This window comes from Octopus sinensis, linkage group LG27 (genome assembly GCF_006345805.1).
Source record: "Octopus sinensis linkage group LG27, ASM634580v1, whole genome shotgun sequence".
Classification (NCBI taxonomy): domain Eukaryota; kingdom Metazoa; phylum Mollusca; class Cephalopoda; order Octopoda; family Octopodidae; genus Octopus; species Octopus sinensis.
Window position 1 is genome coordinate 12893227 of NC_043023.1, and position 21713 is coordinate 12914939.

Consider the following 21713-nt stretch of genomic DNA (forward strand, 5'->3'; position numbering starts at 1 on the left):
GGGTCTGGGAAGCCAGGAGGCTGCACCAGGTTGCAGTCTGATCTGGTAGTGTTTCTACAGCTGGATGCCCTTCCTAAACGCCAACCACTCTGTGAATGTAGTGGATGCTTTTTACGTGCCACCGGCACATGGGCCAGGGGAGACTGGCAACGGCCATGATCGGATGGTGCGTTTTACGATCCACCAGCACTGGTATCACAGCTACAATTTCCATTGATGTTGATTGATTTCGATTTGGATTCTGATTCTCACTTGCCTCAACAGGTCTTCACAAGTAGAGTTTTGTGTCCCAAGAAGGAAAGCTATGCATAAGTGGACTGGCTACATCCCAGGTAGAGGCCATGGGTTATGGTCTCACTTGTCCTGCCGGGTTGTAATAAATTTTGATATTTATACGATTACACCTGTGTATGAATACTCAGATGTGTACTTAAGTGGCGTTTTTGAGAGAATGATTTACTACAGATATCACAATGATTTGGTTTCTCTCCTGTATGAGTACGTTTGTGATGAGTTAAAGTGCTATTTTGAGAAAATGATTTACCACAGATATCACTGATGGCCCTTCCCCATTATGATACGTTTGTGATGAGTTAAAGTGCTATTTTCTGAAAATGATTTACCACAGATATCACACTGATGTGGCTTTTCCCCAGTATGAATAAATTTGTGATGAGTTAAATTGCTATTTTTAAATGATTTACCACAGATATCACTGATTTTGAGAAAATGATTTACCACAGATATCACAATGACATGGTTTCTCTCCTGTATGAGTACGTTTGTGATGAGTTAAAGTGCTATTTTGAGAAAATGATTTACCACAGATATCACACTGATGCGGCCCTTCCCCATTATGAATAAATTTGTGATGAGTTAAATTGCTATTTTCTGAAAATGATTTACCACAGATATCACACTGATGTGGCTTTTCCCCAGTATGAATAAATTTGTGATGAGTTAAATTGCTATTTTCAGAAAATGATTTACCACAGATATCACACTGATATGGTTTTTCTCCAGTATGAACACGTCTGTGCCTTCTTAGATTATAACTTTGAGAGAATGACTTACCACAGATATCACAGTGATGTGACTTCTCTCTTCTATCAGAGATTTTTGCTTTAGTTGAATTATTCATTATGAGAGAATAATTTCGTTATACATATCACAATGATAGTATCTGTTTCATTTCTATGAATGTTTGTGTTCAAATGCATCAGATAATAATTAAATGTTATGTTACTTTCATTGGTGATCTTGCTTAATATCTAAAACAGAAGATATAAATTGGTTAACTCTTTCGTAAAGTTACTCAAACTTAACCTGTAGGTTCATCATCATCTCTACATTCCAGATGGCAAAAAAAATGTTGCTCTTAATTCCATCATCCAGAAGAAATATTTCCCCATCGTTCGTCGAAGATTTTATTTATATAAAGAAGCTGATCTTTTGATGAATGTGTCTTATGAATATATGGTCTTCCTTTAATTGATGAAAGTCAATAAAAATATCAGACACACATCTGAATGAAGAAATTTCTTTTAAATCAACATGGTATGATATTCTGAAATAGGAAAAAAGTTCATTTCTATGAATATATTTGTGTTGCTATTTTCAGAGAATAATTTAATGGTATGCTTCTTTCATCTGTGATTTTGCCTAATATTTAAATCAAGGGGTGACAATTGTCTACCCCTTCGTAAAGTTATCCAAGCTTAATTAACCTGTAAAACAATCATCTCCTCTATATTCCAGACAGCAAAGACTTCAAATTGTTGCTGTTAATTCCATCGTCCAGAAGAAATATTTTGCTGTTGTTTTTCACAGATTTCCTTTATAAGATGAGTTTGATGTATTGATAAATGCTCCTTATAAATATATCATCTTCCTTTGGTTGATGGGAGCTGATAAAATATCAGAGGCACATCTGAATGAAGTAATTTCTTTCATATCAACAGGATGTTATATTCTGAAATAGGAAAAAAAAGAAGCAGTGAGATAAAGAGAATCATTAAACGACATAGTAATTCAACATTGCAAATCTTACAACATCAACACTGTCATCCATTTAATGTCTATGTTTGCAGGGGTCAGAATCCATTGAGGCATTGAAACGTTTACAACATTCTGTATTGAGATTTCTCTATTGTTCTGCCTTGCCAAATATTTTGGTGAAGGGTTAAAGAAAATTTTGACAAGGATGGATCCAATCTACTTCATGCGTGCAAGATTCACTGCAAATATATTTGTATACACACACACATATATATATAAGTATTAATAGAGGGACCAAATGTGGTCACTCTAACGCTAGAAATAGATCGGCAAAGGGAATCCACCACTAAAGAATTGTTCTCAAGCATTAATTCAACACGCCAAGAATGTAAGCGGGCAGGACAAATGAAAAATAACGAAAAAATGGATTAACTCTATACAATTGTTTCATCGTTAATAGATTGTGTAATTTTACTTACAAATCATTTTAGAATCATCGGTAGAGTATATCAAAAACATAATTTGCTGAACCAAACGCCAAACTCCATACGAAATTGATGTTATTAATTAATATTCAATTTCTTTCACCCTTACACACACACATATATGTATACATAATAATACATATATATGCATAAATACATACGTATACGTACATACATGTTTGTTTATATTCGCGAGTGCCCGTTCTGCGTATTTTATTTTTTAGTATAAAATAGTTAAAAAAATAGATTAATAGTTCTAATTTTCTCTGGTACTATTTAATAAGAGTCGTCCCGGTGAGCGCACTCGAGCTAGTTAGTCGTGACTAGTCGATCCTACAACGACTACCTTGCAAAGTAATTAAAACGCAAAATAAATAATTTTTTGGTGATCCTTCGGTATAGGTACCGTGAGTGGCTTTGTTTACATTTCTGAAGATAACAGAAACCCTTTTCTCCCACCACTAACACAAACCTTAACCATAACCCTCCATATATATAAAAAAAAAGACACTTTCTTGAAATGTATCCGGTACCTATACCGAAGTTACGCTCATTTTTTCAAACAAAGAAAATAATTAAAAAAAAAAGTAAATAAAACAAAAATACAAAGTAAGAATCGACTAGTCACGACTAGCTAGCGCGCCCACCGGGACCTCTCTTCTTAAATAGTACCCTTATATGTTTGTTTATATTCGCGAGTGCCCGTTCTCCGTATTTTATTTTTTAGTATAAAATATTTAAAAAATAGATCAATCTTTCTAATTTTCTCCATACTTTATGTATTCTGGATATATTTCCCATTTCCTAACTTTTTCTCACAAGTAAGCGTCATTATCTTGGAGAGGTGCGCGGTACTACTAGCGAAATTCAACGGTTTGTAAGATATTTGTTGTTGTTTTTTCTTCAATTTCTGCAATTTCAACCAATCACTGACGTGTATTGAGGTAAAAAACATTGTCTCGTATGAATATGTCTCTCGTTTAAGAAACAGATTGTGTTTATTTACATTTCCGAAGAAAAAAAGTATCTTTTCGGTGTGAATTTTAAAATAATTCCGACGTAACTAAACACTTTTAAACTTCGTATACTGGTGAAAGTGTTTATAAAACATCTTTTTCTCTTGGCTTTATTGAGAAACTTCTATGGTTTGTAAGATATTTGTTGTTTTTTTTCTGCAATTTCAACCATTCACTGACGTCTAATGAGGTAAAAAAAACATTCTGTGCGTTTAAGAAATAGATTGGGTTTAATTATATTCGTGAAGAAAAAAAATATACCCTTCCCCCCAACCCTAACCCTAACCCTAAAACAGATTGAAATGCAATAGATTGATACCAGGGTCGTAATTATGGGTGACAATTTCATATGGCACCACTAGAAAAAACTGCCGTTCAAACCGAAAAGATCCGTTTTCACTTCTATATGATTACTTTAACATTGAAGGGTTCACATAATCCCATTATTTACTGGCAGGGTCACTAGCACGCCAGACAAAATGCTTCACAATATTTCGTTCGTCAATAGCTTTGTTGAGGGATCTTTTCCTTTTCAACGGCAGTTTTCAACACAATTTCTAGTTAACTAAACACTTTTAAACTTCGTATAACTGGTAGAATGTGTCAATTTAATTTTTCGAATTTTAACCAATCCTATGCCCTCTTTTTAGCTGAAGTCATTTGCCGCGTCTAAAACTGAGTCAACATCCTGTCACTAACCTTAACCCTAACCCTCACCCTAAATTTTAGCCTTTCGGTTTTTTTTTCTTAATTGTTAAGTTAATTTAAGGATAACAATTATAAAAAAAAAACGAAAGGCTAAAACGAAAGCAATGGAAAATAATTTAAACAATTAACAAAAAAATAATTCTATAGGATGTTGTCTCAGTTTTAGACGCAGCAAATGATTTTAGCTAGATAGAGGTGATTCATTGGTTAAAATTCGAAAAATTAACCTACGTTAAACTTACAAATTACAAATTTCTCAAGAAAGCCAAGAGAAGAAAATGTTTTATTTTGACACATTCTACCAGTATACGAAATTTAAAACTGCTTAGTTAACTAGAAATTGTGTTGAAATCTGGCCATCAAAAGGAAAAGATCCTTGTTGAGCTATACATTAAAATAATCAGGAACAAGAGCGTGTCGGTGTATTGCTTATTTTGCTACACAGTGTGAGGGTGGCTACCATCGACCATTTAATTCTCTAAGACACCTCTCTCGATTAAACAGACGTTCCATTTTTGCGGACGAACCACAGTGAAAATCCCTGTCTACTTTGCTCTCGAAGCAGGAATTCCATGGAGGTCGACTTTGCCTTTAATCCATTCAGCGTTGACGGATTAAGTACCAGTAATCCACTGTCCGCTCCCCACAAGAATTCGGCCCTTCTGCCTAGTGTAGAAAACATTTTATTATTATTATTATCGTTATTCATCGACACCGAAACGAATGAACGTCGAAGCCGTCCATGGCAGAAACTCCTGACTTCAAATACGGCCGAGGTCGACTTTGTCTTTCAACCCTTTCAGGAAATACTGGGTTCTATGTATTCAACTTTCCGCTCACATGACAAAAATTGCTGGCCTTAGCCAAAATTTGAAACCATCATCATCGTTACTATTATTAATATAACCTTAAAGTAAGTCATTATCAACTCACCAATTAATTAGTGCCTCTTAAGCAACAGGGCAACGTTAATTAATGTGGTATTCTTCAATCGGTTTCCCCTCATTTTACTAATTAATTATGCTACATTACACCCACTTTAGATGTCAATTTACCTTATATCACATGGAACAGTCAATCATAGGTTTTCATAAACAACAGATCAACATTTCAGTTTGGAAGTTATTAATTAAGACGAGCAAATTATATTTTCTTAATTGTTGTCAGGTTCCCGCTTCGAAAAATAATTACTGTGACATCCAGAGGTTCACAGAATTCTATTATTTACATTATTATTAGTAGTTGTAGTATTATCACCTTTACAGCCTTAAAGTAAATCTTTATCAACTTACCGTATTCACAAATAAGCAACGAGTCAGTGAATCAGTAATTAAGCACCTTAATTAAGAATTTAATTGTTGAACCGGGGTTGAAGTGTTGCAGAAGTTATTTCCCTTTATATGAGTGTCTTCCTTCTGGTGGGATTCGTTGTAGTTTCCTCTTTGTCCCTTTCTGTCAAGAACTTCAGTTTCAAGGGTTTTCAAACTTTTACAAGATTCTTTTAATAAAGTGTACTCACACATTCGGATCTTTTCGGTTTGAACGGCAGTTTCTTCTTGCAGTCTCATATGAAATTGTCACCCATAATTATGACCCTAGTATCGATCTATTGCATTTCAATCTGTGTTAGGGTTAGGGGTGTGGGGAAGGGTATCTTTTTCTCTCCACAAATGTAAATAAACCCAATCTGTTTCTTAAACGAGGGACATATTCATTATGCACAGAATGTTTTTCACCTCAATGGACGTCTTAAGGGGATACAGCCTAAGAAAGCAAGCAAAATCTGAGTGGAACCTGGAGCAGCACTCTGGCTTGACAGCTCAGACTTTCCCACCCAAACCTGCAAAGAAAATGGACACTGAAGAAGAAGAAGAAGAAGAAGAAGGAAGATGATGATGATGATGAAAACACAACAAAGAGAAAATCAATGTCACTTAAAACTTTTATTCCTTATTCCCATTTCTTTATTCTCTCAAAACAAATTCCTCAAAAATCCAGCACAATCCTCTTCAGAAACCAAAGTTATCTCTGTGTTGATATATTTAGATATATAAATGATATTGAAGTTGTGATTCATGAATTTCATGTTGACATCCAAGAACCTGAAGTTGATAATGTCAAGCTTGAAGAGGAATAAACCCTGTCTTTTAGCGGACAAAATATTCATAATTCTTGTCATCATCATCATTTAGCGTCCGCTTTCCATGCCAGCATGGGTTGGACAGTTCAACTGGGGTCTGGGAAGCCAGAAGGCTGCACCTAGCCCAGTCTGATCTAGCAATTTTTCTACGGCTGGATGCCCTTCCTAACGCCAACCACTCCGTGAGTGTAGTGAGTGCTTTTTACGTGCCACCATTACAGGTGCCAGGCGAGACTGGCAAGGGCTACGATCGGATGGTGCTTTTTACATGCCACCAGCACTGGTATCACAGCTGCAATTTCCATTGATGTTGGTTGATTTCGATTTTGATTCTGATTCTCAATTGCCTCAACAAGTCTTCACAAGTAGAGTTTTGTGTCCCAAGAAGGAAAGGTATGCATAAGTGGACTGGCTACATCCCAGGTAGAGGCCATTGGTTATGGTCTCACTTGTCCTGCCGGGTTGTAACAAATTTTGATATTGATACGAATACACCTGTGTATGAATACTCAGATGTGTACTTAAGTGGCGTTTTTGAGAGAATGACTCACCACAGATATCACAATGATATGGTTTTTCCCCAGTATGAATACGTTTATGTTTAGGCAAGTCACTAGTGTGAGAGAATAATTTACCACAGATATCAAAATATGGTTTTTCACCTGTATGAATACGTTTGTGACTGATTAAATTGCTATTATCAGAAAATGACTTACCACAGATATCACAGTGATATGGTTTTTTCCCCAGTATGTATACGTTTGTGACGAGTCAAATGACAACTACTAGAGAATGATTTACCACAGATATCACAATGATATGGTTTTTCACCTGTATGAATCCGTTTGTGTTTAGGCAGGTCACTACCGTGAGAGAATGATTTACCACAGATATCACAATGATATGGCTTCTCACCTGTATGAATACGTTTGTGCCCGTTTAAATTAGAATGCTGGGAAAATGATTTACCACAGATATTACAGTGATATGGTTTTTCCCCAGTATGTATACGTTTGTGACCAGACAAATGACTACTACAAGAGAATGATTTACCACAGATATTACAATGATATGGTTTTTCACCTGTATGAATACGTTTGTGATTAGGCAGGTCACTACCCTGAGAGAATGATTTACCACAGATATCACAATGATATGGCTTCTCACCCATATGAATACGTTTGTGCCCGTTTAAAGTAGAATGCTGGGAAAATGATTTACCACAGATATTACAATGATATGGTTTTTCACCTGTATGAATACGTTTGTGATTAGGCAGGTCACTACCGTGAGAGAATGACCTACCACAGATATCACAATGATATGGCTTCTCACCTGTATGAATACGTTTGTGCCCGTTTAAATTAGAATGCTGGGAAAATGATTTACCACAGATATTACAATGATATCGCTTCTCTCCTGTATGAATATGTTCGTGTCTGGTTAAATGGCTATTTTCAGAGAATGATTTACCACAGATATCACACTGATATGGCTTCTCGCCTGTATGAATACGTTTGTGCCCGTTTAAAGTAGAATTATGGGAAAATGATTTACCACAGATATCACATTGATATGGTTTTTCCCCAGTATGAATACGTATATGACTAGTCAAATGACTACTTGTAGTGAATGATTTACCACAGATATCACAATGGTATAGCTTCGCTCCTGTATGTGTACGTTTGTGTGTAGGTAAGTCTCCACTGGTAGAGAATGATTTACCACAGATATCACACTGATGCGGCTTTTCCCCAGTATGAATAAATTTGTGATGAGTTAAAGTGCTATTTTGAGAAAATGATTTACCACAGATATCACACTGATATGGTTTCTCTCCTGTATGAGTACGTTTGTGTTTAGGTAAATCAGCACTTCGAGAAAATGATTTACCACAGATATCACACTGATATGGTTTCTCTCCTGTATGAGTACGTTTGTGTTTAGGTAAATCAGCACTTCGAGAAAATGATTTACCACAGATATCACACTGATATGGTTTCTCTCCTGTATGAGTACGTTTGTGTCTAGGTAAATCAGCTCTTTGAGAAAATGATTTACCACAGATATCACACTGATATGGTTTCTCTCCTGTATGAATACGTTTATGTTTAGGCAAGTCACTACTGTGAGAGAATGATTTACCACAGATATCACAATGATATGGCTTCTCACCTGTATGAATACGTTTGTGCTCTTTTAAAGAAGAAAGGTGAGAAAATGATTTACCACAGATATCACAATGGTATGGCTTCTCTCCGGTATGTGTACGTTTGTGTTTTTTTAAGTCACCACTGGTAGAGAATGATTTACCACAGACGGAAAGAAGCCCGTCATATATATGTATATATATATATATGCACGTGTGTGTGTGTGTGTGTGTGTGTCTGTGTTTGTCCTCCTAGCATTGCTTGACAATCGTTGCTGGTTTGTCTATGTCCCCGTCACTTAGCAGTTCGGCAAAAGAGACCGATAGAATAAGTACTGGGCTTACAAAGAATAAGTCCCGGGTCGAGATGCTCTATAAAAGGCGGAGCTCCAGCATGGCCGCAGTCAAATGACTGAAACAAGTAAAAGAGAAAGAGAAAGAGAGAATAAGCATGCACAAAGAATTTTATTTTTACAAAATGTTTAATAACAAAACATTGAAAATGTCCAGTACACAAAAGAAGAGCTGTCTGTCACAGGAAACAATAGAGAATCCTCCTCATCATCATTGTATAACATCTGTTTTCCCTGCTAGCATGCAGTCTGATCTGGCAGTGTTTCTACAGCTGGATGCCCTTCCTAAACGCCAACCACTCTGTGAGTGTAGTGGATGCTTTTTATGTGCCACCAGCACAGGGGCCAGGGGAGGGTGGCATCGGCCACGATCGGTCGGTGCTTCTTACGTGCCACCAGCACGGAAGTCAGTTGTGCTGGAGCTGGCAACGGCCACGTTCGGATGGTGCTTTTTACATGCCACTGGCACAGGTGCCAGGGGAAGCTGGCAGCGGCCACGATTGGTTGGTACTTTTTACGTGTCACCGGCACTGGTATCACAACTACAATTTCCATTGATGTTGATTGATTTCGATTTGGATTCTGATTCTCACTTGCCTCAACAGGTATTCACAAGTAGAGTTTTGAGTCCCTAGAAGGAAAGCTATGCATAAGTGGACTGGCTACATCCCAGGTAGAGGCCATGGGTTATGGTCTCACTTGTCCTGCCGGGTTGTAATAAATTTTGATATTGATACGATTTCACCTGTGTATGAATACTCAGATGTGTGCTTAATTGGCCTTTTTGAGAGAATGACTCACCACAAATATCACAACGATATGGTTTTTCACCTGTATGAATACGTTTGTGCTCCTTTAATGTATAATGCTGGGAAAATGATTTACCACAGATATCACACTCAAATGGTTTTTCCCCAGTATGAATACGTAGGTGTCTGGTTAAAGAGCCATTTTCAGAGAATGATTCACCACAGATATCACATTGATATGGTTTTTCCCCAGTATGAATACGTCTGTGACTAGTCAAATTATTATTTCTACTGAATGATTTACCACAGATATCACAATGGTATGGCTTCTCTCCTGTATGAATAAGTTTGTGATCAGTTAAATTGTTACTTCTAGAAAATGATTCACCACAGATATCACAATGGTATGGCTTTTCCCCAGTATGAATAAATTTGTGATGAGTTAACTTGCTATTTTCAGAAAATGATTTACCACAGATATCACACTGATATGGTTTCTCTCCTGTATGAGTACGTTTGTGTCTAGGTAAAGCAGCTCTTTTAGAAAATGACTTACCACAGATATCACACTGATATGGTTTCTCTCCTGTATGAGTACGTTTGTGTTTAGGTAATTCAGCACTTCGAGAAAATGATTTACCACATATATCACACTGATATGGTTTCTCTCCTGTATGAGTACGTTTGTGTCTAGGTAAATCAGAGCTTTGAGAAAATGATTTACCACAGATATCACACTGATATGGTTTCTCTCCTGTATGAGTACGTTTGTGTTTAGGTAAGTCAGCACTTCGAGAAATTGATTTACCACAGATATCACACTGATGCGGCTTGTCCCCAGTATGAATAAATTTGTGATGAGTTAAAGAGCTTTTGTCAGAAAATGATTTACTACAGATATCACACTTATAAGGTTTGTCTCCAGTATGAACACGTATGTGCCTACTTAGATTACCACTTTTAGAGAATGAGTTACCACAGATATCACACTGATATGGCTTCTCTCTTTTATCATTGATTTTTGCTTTAGTTGAATTATTCATTATGAGAGAATAATTTCGTTATACATATCACAATGATAGTATCTGTTTCATTTCTATGAATGTTTGTGTTCAAATGCATCAGAGAATAATTAAATGTTATGTTACTTTCATTGGTGATCTTGCTTAATATCTAAAACAGAAGATATAAATTGGTTAACTCTTTTGTAAAGTTACTCAAACTTAACCTGTAGGTTCATCATCATCTCTACATTCCAGATGGCAAAAAAAATGTTGCTCTTAATTCCATCATCCAGAAGAAATATTTCCCCATTGTTCGGCGAAGATTTTATTTATATAAAGAAGCTGATGTTTTTATGAATGTGTCTTATGAATATATGGTCTTCCTGTAATTGATGAAAGTCAATAAAAATATCAGACACACATCCCGAATGAAGAAATTTCTTTTAAATCAACATGGTATGATATTCTGAAATAGGAAAAAAATTCATTTCTATGAATATATTTGTGTTGCTATCTTCAGAGAATAATTTAATGCTATGCTTCTTTCATCTGTGATCTTGCTTAATATCTAAATCAAGAGGTGACAATCGTCTAACGCTTTGTAAAGTTATCCAAGCCTTATTAACCTGTAAAACAATCATCTCCTCTATATTCCAGACAGCAAAGACTTCAAATTGTTGCTGTTAATTCCATCGTCCAGAAGAAATAATTTGCTGTTGTTTTTCACAGATTTCCTTTATAAGATGAGTTTGATGTATTGATGAATGCTCCTTATAAATATATCATCTTCCTTTGGTTGATGGGAGCTGATAAAATATCAGAGGCACATCTGAATGAAGTAATTTCTTTCATATCAACAGGATGTTATATTCTGAAATAGAAAAAAAAAGAAGCAGTGAGATAAAGAGAATCATTAAACGACATAGTAATTCAACATTGCAAATCTTACAACATCAACACTGTCATCCATTTAATGTCTATGTTTGCAGGGGTCAGAATCCATTGAGGCATTGAAACTTTTACAACATTCTGTATAGAGATTTCTCTATTGTTCTGCTGTGGGAAAAATTTTGGTGAAGGGTTAAATAAAATTTTGGCTATGGTGGATCCAATCTACTTCATGCGTGCAAGATTCACTACAAATATATTTGTATACACAAACACACACACACATATATATATATATATATATATTTAATCAATATAGGGTGGCAAGGAAAATTTTGTAGAATTTTATTGCCACCAGCGGCCCAGCGGGAAAAAATTAAATAGTCATAGACCATTTTTAAGTTCAACATTAACAATTAAGGAACGGCCATAATAGGCCATTCACCCACTAGAAATAACAGCCAAAGCTTCTACCGCAAATAAAGATTAATTCCGTAAACAGGAGAAAATTAAAAAAACATTTACCCTGTAATTTCTTGTACGGTATACCGTTTCATCCGCTGTTTAATGGTAAACTAACCTGATTAAATTAAATCAAGCCAATCCTCCATAAGCCCTCGGATTCTTCAGCAAGAAATAGCTCAAGTCGGGACAGATATATACACGAGGCATACCCAATCTTGCCAAGTCAATATCTGACCTAAAATTTTCAAATCGTCGCACTCGCGCCAAATTTATCGGCAGCAAATAGATATCAGCCGTCGATTCCATTACGGAATTAACCAAAAAATTCATAATTAATCAATATAGGGTGGCAAGGAAAATTTTGTAGAATTTTATTGCCACCAGCGGCCCAGCGGGAAAAAATTAAATAGTCATAGACCATTTTTAAGTTCAACATTAACAATTAAGGAACGGCCATAATAGGCCATTCACCCACTAGAAATAACAGCCAAAGCTTCTACCGCAAATAAAGATTAATTCCGTAAACAGGAGAAAATTAAAAAAACATTTACCCTGTAATTTCTTGTACGGTATACCGTTTCATCCGCTGTTTAATGGTAAACTAACCTGATTAAATTAAATCAAGCCAATCCTCCATAAGCCCTCGGATTCTTCAGCAAGAAATAGCTCAAGTCGGGACAGATATATACACGAGGCATACCCAATCTTGCCAAGTCAATATCTGACCTAAAATTTTCAAATCGTCGCACTCGCGCCAAATTTATCGGCAGCAAATAGATATCAGCCGTCGATTCCATTACGGAATTAACCAAAAAATTCATAATTAATCAATATAGGGTGGCAAGGAAAATTTTGTAGAATTTTATTGCCACCAGCGGCCCAGCGGGAAAAAATTAAATAGTCATAGACCATTTTTAAGTTCAACATTAACAATTAAGGAACGGCCATAATAGGCCATTCACCCACTAGAAATAACAGCCAAAGCTTCTACCGCAAATAAAGATTAATTCCGTAAACAGGAGAAAATTAAAAAAAAAAACATTTACCCTGTAATTTCTTGTACGGTATACCGTTTCATCCGCTGTTTAATGGTAAACTAACCTGATTAAATTAAATCAAGCCAATCCTCCATAAGCCCTCGCGAGTGCAACGATTTGAAAATTTTAGGTCAGATATTGACTTGGCAAGATTGGGTATGCCTCGTGTATATATCTGTCCCGACTTGAGCTATTTCTTGCTGAAGAATCCGAGGGCTTATGGAGGATTGGCTTGATTTAATTTAATCAGGTTAGTTTACCATTAAACAGCGGATGAAACGGTATACCGTACAAGAAATTACAGGGTAAATGTTTTTTTTAATTTTCTCCTGTTTACGGAATTAATCTTTATTTGCGGTAGAAGCTTTGGCTGTTATTTCTAGTGGGTGAATGGCCTATTATGGCCGTTCCTTAATTGTTAATATATATATATATATATATATATATATATATATACATATTAAGAGAGGGACCACATGTGGTCACTCTAACGCTAGAAATAGATCCGCAAAGGGAATCCACCACTAAAGAATTGTTCTCAAGCATTAATTCAACACGCCAAGAATGTAAGCGGGCAGGACAAATGAAAAATAACGAAAAAATGGATTAACTCTATACAATTGTTTCATCGTTAATAGATTGTGTAATTTTACTTACAAATCATTTTCGAATCATCGGTAGAGTATATCAAAAACATAATTTGCTGAACCAAAGGGAGATTTCTCTATTGTTCTGCTGTGGGAAAAATTTTGGTGAAGGGTTAATTAAAATCTTGGCAAGGATGGATCCAATCTAATAAGATTCACTACAAATATATTTGTATACACACACACACACATATATATATATATATATATATATATATATATATATATACAAGTATTAAGAGAGGGACCACATGTGGTCACTCTAACGTTAGAAATAGATCCACAAAGGGAATCCACCACTAAAGAATTGTTCTCAAGCATTAATTCAACACGCCAAGAATGTAAGAGGGCAGGACAAATGAAAAATAATTTTTTGGCGATCCTTCGGTATAGGTACCGTGAGTGGCTTTGTTTACATTTCTGAAGATAACAGAAACCCTTTTCTCCCACCACTAACACAAACCTTAACCATAACCCCCCCATATATAAGAAAAAAAGACACTTTCTTGAAATGTATCTGGTACTTCCGGTACCTATACCGAAGTTACGCTCATTTTTTCAAACAAAGAATATAATTTTTTTAAAACAAAGTAAATAAAACAAAAATATAAAGTAAGGATCGACTAGTCACGACTAGCTACTGCGGATGCGCGCATTTGGACCTCTCTTCTTAAATAGTACCCTTGTAAGAGTTACCACGTCCTTCTCTAAGCTTGGATTCGAAATCGAGTCCAAGAATCATCGGTCGACAAATACCAATGCATGTATAGGCGCGAAATTAAGAATCCCTTTGTCCTGACATTGCTCAGGTCGGAGGTCAAAGGGAGATGATCAATCAGTTTTTGTCAGCACAAAGGGAAAGAGATTTCTCTATTGTTCTGCTGTGGGAAAAATTTTGGTGAAGGGTTAATTAAAATCTTGGCAAGGATGGATCCAATCTACTTTACGATTCACTACAAATATATTTGTATACACACACACACATATATATATATATACAAGTATTAAGAGAGGGACCACATGTGGTCACTCTAACGCTAGAAATAGATCCACAAAGGGAATCCACCACTAAAGAATTGTTCTCAAGCATTAATTCAACACGCCAAGAATGTAAGCGGGCAGGACAAATGAAAAATAACGAAAAAATGGATTAACTCTATACAATTGTTTCATCATTAATAGATTGTGTAATTTTACTTACAAATCATTTTCGAATCATCGGTAGAGTATATCAAAAACATAATTTGCTGAACCAAACGCCAAAATCCATACGAAATTGATGTTATTAATTAATATTCAATTTCTTTCACCCTTACACACACACATATATGTATACATAATTATACATATATATGCATAAATACATACGTATACGTACATACATGTTTGTTTATATTCGCGAGTGCCCGTTCTGCGTATTTTATTTTTTAGTATAAAATAGTTAAAAAAATAGATTAATCGTTCTAATTTTCTCCGGTACTATTTAAAAAGTGTGGTCCCGGTGCGCGCACTCGCGCTAGTTAGTCGTGATTAGTCGATCCTACAACGACTACCTACCAAAGTAATTAAAACACAAAATAAATAATTTTTTTACACAAAGTAAATAATTTTTTGGTGATCCTTCGGTATAAGTACCGTGAGTGGCTTTGTTTACATTTCTGAAGATAACAGAAACCCTTTTCTCCCACCCCTAACAGAAACCTTAACCATAACCCCCCATATATATATATATAAAAAAGACACTTTCTTGAAATGTATCTGGTACTTCCGGTACCTATACCGAAGTTACGCTCATTTTTTCAAAGAAAATAATTTTTTTAAAACAAAGTAAATAAAACAAACATACAAAGTAAGGCTCGACTAGTCACGACTAGCTAGCGCGCCCACCGGGACCTCTCTTCTTAAATAGTACCCTTATATGTTTGTTTATATTCGCGAGTGCCCGTTCTCCGTATTTTATTTTTTAGTATAAAATATTTAAAAAATAGATTAATCTTTCTAATTTCCTCCATACTTTATGTATTCTGGATATATTTCCCATTTCCTAACTTTTTCTCACAAGTAAGCGTCATTATCTTGGAGAGGTGCGCGGTACTACTAGCGAAGAGTGGTCCCGGTGCGCGCACTCACGCATCCGTGCTAGCTAGTCGTATGTAGTCGATACTACGACTTTTAAACCCTAACCTTAGTTTGTTTACAAAAATAATGTATTTACTTAGTTTAAAAAATTGTAGGATCGACTACTTACGACTAGCAAGCTCGGATACCCGAGTGCGCGCACCGGGACCACTGTTCGCTAGTACTACCTTATCATTATTGGTATCATCATCATCATTACAGCCTTAAAATAAATCTTTGTCAACTTACCGTATTCAGATACAAACAACGAGTCAGTGATCGTTAATTAAGCACCTTAATTAATTAATTAAGGAAAGTTATATCCCTTCATATGGTTATAGTTCTTCAATTTTCTATGACTGGTTCGTTTCGTTCCGGTGTCTTCTTTGTCCCATTCTGTCAACGATTTTACCTTCGAGGTAATATAGAATATATACACTCACATATTCTAATCTACGACCGTTTCCAGCGCACGAACTGGACCCCGTCGCAGACACCGAAAGAAAGAAGGCATCTTTGACTTATATCTTCCTGATGTGACGTCAGGCCGTTGCACTTCCGATCCGTTTCTGACGTCATTTTCTCTCCTGTCCAATCATTGTCCTTCCTTCACACTTCTCTCTCATCTAAAGAACAATGCTTGGATACCTTTTGGGGATCTTTTCGGTTTGACCGGCAGTTTTTGAAAATAATTTCCACGTAACTAAGCACTTTTAAACTTCGTATACTGGTAGAATGTGTTTATAAAACATCTGTTTCTCTTGGCTTTATTGAGAAAATTCTATAGTTTGTAAGATATTTGGGATCTTTTCGGTTTGACCGGCAGTTTTTAAAAATAATTTCCACGTAACTAAACACTTTTAAACTTCGTATACTGGTAGAATGTGTTTATAAAACATCTGTTTCTCTTGGCTTTATTGAGAAAATTCTATAGTTTGTAAGATATTTGGGATCTTTTCGGTTTGACCGGCAGTTTTTAAAAATAATTTCCACGTAACTAAACACTTTTAAACTTCGTATACTGGTAGAATGTGTTTATAAAACATCTGTTTCTCTTGGCTTTATTGAGAAAATTCTATAGTTTGTAAGATATTTGGGATCTTTTCGGTTTGACCGGCAGTTTTTAAAAATAATTTCCACGTAACTAAACACTTTTAAACTTCGTATACTGGTAGAATGTGTCTATTAAACGTTTTTCTCTTGGCTTTATTGAGAAAATTCTATTGTTTGTAAGATATTTCGGATCTTGTATTGGTTTGAACGGCAGTTTTTTTAAATAATTTCCACGTGTTAGGGTTAGAAGTGGGGAGAAATGGCTTTCTGTTACCTTCAAGAAATGTAAACAAAGTCACGTGTGTACTTATATATCGAAGCATCGCCTTATTATTTACTTTGTGTAAAAAGAAAAGGATCTTTTCGGTTTGACCGGCAGTTTTTTGTAGCGGTGTCATATGTAATTGTCACCCATAATTATGACCCTAGTATCGATCTATTGCATTTCAATTTGTGTTAGGATTAGGGGTGGGGGAAGGGTATCTTTTTTTCTTCAAAAATGTAAATAAACCCAATCCGTTTCTTAAACGAGGGGCGTATTCATAAGGCACATAATGCTTTTTTTACCTCAATAGACGTCATTGATTGGTTGAAAGATGCTTTATAAATACATTCTATCTGTATACGAAGTTTAAAATTTTTTAGCTACCAAGAAATTTAAAAACCTGCCGTTCAAACCGAAAAGATCCCCATTATTTCCAGAGAAAAGTTGTCGAACCAGATGGCTGCACCAAGCTCCAATCTGATCTGGTAGAGTTTCTACAGCTGGTTGGTGTTAGGAAGGGCATCCAGCTGTAGAAACTCGGCCAGATCAGATTGGAGCCTGGTGCTGCCTCCTGGTTCGCCAGTCCTCAATCAAATCGTGCAACCCATGCTACAATGGAAATCGGACGTTAAACGATGATGATGATGATGATCACAGTGATCTATTTTCTCTCATGTATAATTAAGTTGCTACTTTGAGAGAACCGTCAGTGGATGGAATGTAGTGTCTTGTGTTCGATATTCGAAGGTTGATTAATTCTTCCAATGACAACGGGGAGGGAAAAGATGGCACCGCTCCCAACATAATGCACATTACGAAAGGAAATAGAGAAGCGCTGGGATTTTTACCTTTTGACCTACAGATTTAAAAGATAATTCTTAAATCTGCACAAAATTAGGAAGATTGATCCATTTTTTAAAAGTATTTTATACTAACAAATAAAATATGGAGAACGGGCACTCGTGAATATAAACAGATCATGTCGTGTAGCCAGCTGTAGATGTCTCCTTAGGCTGAATTACATCAACATCTCTCTATATATAAATGGCCAAATGTCTGTCTGTGTGTGCGTGTCCTTTATAAAATCCACAATTTTTCAGTTAGAGGGCTCGCACTTTCTATGGTCATTCAAAACCGTCCAAGGGTGGTCGTGCACATCTATACATTTCCCTAGTCACCCCGCAACGCCATTAAATATATATATAAATGGCAAAATGTCTCTGTGTGTGTCTTTTATACAAATCCACAATTTTTCAGTTAGAGGGCTCGCACTTTCTATGGTCATTTAAAACCGTCCAAGGGTCGTCGTGCACATCTTCACATTTCCCCAGTCACCCCACAAAGCCATTAAAAAATCAAGAGAACAAGGATCTCTGAACAAATAACAATATTTATTTTTCTGTCTGTACAAGCGTTACATCTCTGGACAATCAGTAGCTAGGTCGCCTTGGTGCGGAAGCAGCAGAGACAGTTTAATCACGATTGTGAAGGCATACTTCATAGATTCACTGAAGTCATGGATCGCCTTCAGAATTCCAGCCACACGGAGCTGGTCAAGTTGCGTCCGGCTTGGTTGGAAGCAGGGGCGAAGAGGGCGAGAGGACAGCGGTCAAGCCTAGCTGATGCTGATGACTGCACATGTGCATAAGGGGCTTCCGGCAGGCTCTTACCCCTGTGCATGCGTGGATGAAAATCCTAAAATGGTGTCTGGGACCAGGCGTCACTACAAGGCTCCCACTTGAGTGCGGAGCATGAAAATAGAAAGATTATAGTGACACCAGAAATAAGATGGCTACCGATTACCCAGAAGATGTGGCACAAAATATGACAATTCAAAAGAAAATGTAATCACAGTATACATATAGGCGCAGGAGTGGCTGTGTGGTAAGTAGCTTGCTTACCAACCACATGGTTCCAGGTTCAGTCCCACTGCATAGCACTTGGGTCAGTATCTTCTACTATAGCCTCAGGCCAACCAAAGCCTTGTGAGTGGATTTGGTAGACGGAAACTGAAAGAAGCCTGTCGTATATTTGTATCTCTTATTATAAAAGGCAGATTTTATCTGCCTCCCAAACCGTTTGTTCATTATACAAATCTACAATATTGAATTTCTCCAATTAGAATTTACCTATCATTTTTACGAGTAGAATCCATCGGGTCGTGGCAGGTACAGTTTTTCGAATTTCACCCCCAATTAAGCAAAAATTCGAGAAAACTCAATATTTTTAGAATTTCCTCTTTCATTTCAAGTGCTTCACTCCTCCCATTACCACCAAACTTTCTGCTACTTTCTCTTTGCAAGTGTACACACACATAGACACGCAAACATATACATATTTCAATGCTTTCCTCCGTTTTTTTCGGGAAGTTCTTTTGAAGTTGGTGTGCATCGGAAGCATTGATGTACATGTGTGCGTGCGTGAGTGTGTGTGTGTTTGATAAGGTGTGCGACACAGAACGTGTGGTGTGTAAATGAAGTGCTTTTGTTAGTGTGTGTAAAGAGACAGAGAGAGTAATGTTGTGCTGTGTGTGTATGTGTGAAAGACAGAGATGACTGAACTTTTTTTATTCACTTTTTGTAGTGAGTGACTGAGAGAGAAAAGAAGAGAGAGAGGTTATGTATGTATATATGTATGTATGGCTTCAGTGACACACACACAAAAACACATACCTACGTACACCTAAAGCACGCACACACACACAATCGGAGCACGAACTTCAAAAGAACTTCACGCGCTATCTATCTGGTTTGCCATTCCTCACACACACGCAAACGTATGACAGTGACAAACATAAACGTTTCAAACAACTACATGCAAACACACACGTGTGTGTTTGTTATTGTGTGTGTGTTTGTTATTAGTAAAAAAGGCGCCAAACACAACTCACTTCTCATTCGAACACATTTGCAAAAACAAACCGACGGTCGAATTGCCATAACAATACAGAAAAGGTAAATTGGTGTTTAATTTACTTTCTGTCGTTAAATTTTGGTAGTATTAATTGGCGAGCATACTTCTGTTGTCAATTGTTGACAGAAAGAAATTGTAAGCTAAGAAGGTGTGTGTGTGTGTGTCTGTAGGAAGTGAAGGATAAAAATATTGCAAGAAGTGGACAGATGTACATATATACATCCATACATACATGTGTGTGTGTGTCTATGTATGTGTGTTATCTCTATATAAAGCTGAAGTTGTCTGTGTGCGCCAGGTTTGGTAACCTTCAACTAACACTATCTGCTCCAAGAACCTGCGGCGCAAGTTGACCAAAATTGAGAATATGATAAAAGAAGGCTTGCTCTTCCTTCCGTAGAACATAAAATTCAAATCGGACCATGTTAACATCAAAAATTATTTACATCAAAAAGCTGCTTTTTTCTATGAAAATCCTTATTTTTTACCATTTTTACACTGCTGTGTTGCCACTTTTCGGTGTATTTCAACCAGAAAAATGTTCACAAAATTTTTACTTTTCAAAATTACTATTCCAGCGGGTCCAAACAAACCCAAGCAAAGCCGGGCGATACTGCTAGTCTATGCATATATATGCATGTGTGTCTGTGTTTGTCCCCCTAGCATTGCTTGACAACCGATGCTGGTGTGTCTATGTCCCCGTCACTTAGCAGTTCGGCAAAAGAGACCGATAGAATAAGTACTGGGTTAACAAAAGAATAAGTCCCGGGGTCAGATGCTCTATTAAAGGCGGTGCTCCAGCATGGCCGCAGTCAAATGACTGAAACAAGTAAAAGAGTAAGAGAAAGAGAGAACAAGCATGCACAAAAAATTTTATTTTTACAAAATGTTTAATAACAAAACATTGAAAATGTCCAGTACACAAAAGAAGAGCTGTCTGTCACAGGAAACAATAGAGAATCCTCCTCATCATCATTGTATAACATCTGTTTTCCTGCTAGCATGGGTTGGACGGTTTACTGGGGTCTGGGAAGCAGGAGGCTGCACCAGGTTGCAGTCTGATCTGGCAGTGTTTCTACAGCTGGATGCCCTTCCTAAACGCCAGCCACTCTGTGAGTGTAGCTGCTGCTTTTTACATGCCACCAGCACAGGGGCCAGGAGTGGCTGGCAGTGGCCACGATCGGTCAGTGCATCTTACGTGCCACCGGCCCGGAAGCCAGTGCTGGCAACGGCCACGATCGGATGGCGCTTTTTACGTGCCACTGGCACAGGTGCCAGGGGAAGCTGGCAGCGGCCACGATCAGTTGGTGCTTTTTACGTGCCACCAGCACTGGTATCAGAGCTACAATTTCCATTGATGTTGATTGATTTCGATTTTGATTCTGATTCTCACTTGCCTCAACAGGTCTTCACAAGTAGAGTTTTGCGTCCCTAGAAGGAAAGCTATGCATAAGTGGACTGGCTACATCCCAGGTAGAGGCCATGGGTTATGTTCTCACTTGTCCTGCCGGGTTGTAATAAATTTTCATATTGATACGATTACGCCTGTGGATGAATACTTAGATGTGAACTTAAGTGGCGTTTTTGAGAGAATGACTCACCACAGATATCACAATGTATGAATACGTTTATGTTTAGGCAGGGTACTACTGTGAGAGAATGATTTACCACAGATATCACACTGATATGGTTTCTCTCCTGTATGAGTACGTAGGTGTCCAGTTA

The 21713-nt window shown here is 36.9% G+C and overlaps 1 pseudogene; it reads right to left on the minus strand.

Moving 5' to 3' along the window:
- The window catches only part of LOC118768187, a 68770-nt pseudogene that overhangs the window by 35641 nt on the left and 11416 nt on the right, over nt 1–21713 (minus strand).